Here is a 1247-nt window from a genome sequence, read left to right on the forward strand (position 1 = left end):
GCTCCACATTGACAATAATTAGGCTTCCAACTTAACAAATTCCTCTTTGGAGCACCACCTCTTCTTCTCTTCTTCTTGACAAATACTTTGGGCCTACTCAAAAGTTTTGACTTTTCTTGTTGGCCCCATTTATGAGAGATCAAAAAAATTTGTGCTTATTAATTTTTTGGGCACTGGTTTGGGATGGTCTAAAAATCAATAAAAATAGTGTAGTGTAATTTTAATCATATTTCTCAACCTACCAAATCTGTGTGTTTTGACCTTTTTCAAATTCTCTCCCAAATTTATCCTCCATAAATAATTATGTTCAACTCACATATTTTATTCTTAAACTAACATGTAAATAAAGTTACGTTCACTAAAAAGTTTATTTATATGTTAATCTTTTACTCTTAAGTTAAAAATTAACTTTCTATATATATACACACACACTCACTTCTTGGTCTTCGACCCCCTCAGTCACTACGAATGCCCCCGATCAGTGCAATGGGATGTGCACTATTCCGTGGTGGGGATTGTAACTTTCCATAAATTTCCCATTTGTCACTCAACGATGGATGAACTAAACTAGATAGTTATATGAGTGAAATAAAACGGCTTTTGAATTTGCAGTTAAAGGGATTTATATCAAGATTTAACTCCTACAATTACTTCAACATTTCACTAAAAGGCATATATGTAATTTTGTTCATTTAAAAATATTCAGAATAACTGAATATAAACTTCTAAGTATGAATTGAACTGTTTTAAAAATCCCTACTAAAAACACTCAAAATCGGATCCCTCATAAATGCCAAAAATGGTATTTTAAAAAAAATCCATAATTGGTATCCAAAATATAATGATCCGAGTCTTTGTATCTAACCCATGATATCATATGTACTACCCACTTTAAAAGAGTCTATTCACATCTTATTCCTCATGACTTTTTATTGTGTCCTTCGTAATTCAAATCCAAGATATTTGCCTTTTGAGACATTTACATTGAATCTTAATATGAATTTGACATTGAATCGACCAAAACAAACAGTTCGTATGATGTAACAACTTGGACAGAAGGCTCAATTTGTTGCCAAAAAAAAAAGGCTCTTGCCCAACGGGTAAAAAGATTCAGCTTAAGTATCTTGTGAGATAGATGTATATGCTCAAATTCTCGGGGACATAATACAAATTTGTGAGGGTAAGATGAGCACAAACTCTCTCAAAGTGGTGCATATGATATAATGGCTTGGGCACAGACTCAAATC

The sequence above is a fragment of the Olea europaea genome, unplaced genomic scaffold (assembly GCF_002742605.1).
Source record: "Olea europaea var. sylvestris unplaced genomic scaffold, O_europaea_v1 scaffold2665, whole genome shotgun sequence".
NCBI classification, from domain to species: domain Eukaryota; kingdom Viridiplantae; phylum Streptophyta; class Magnoliopsida; order Lamiales; family Oleaceae; genus Olea; species Olea europaea.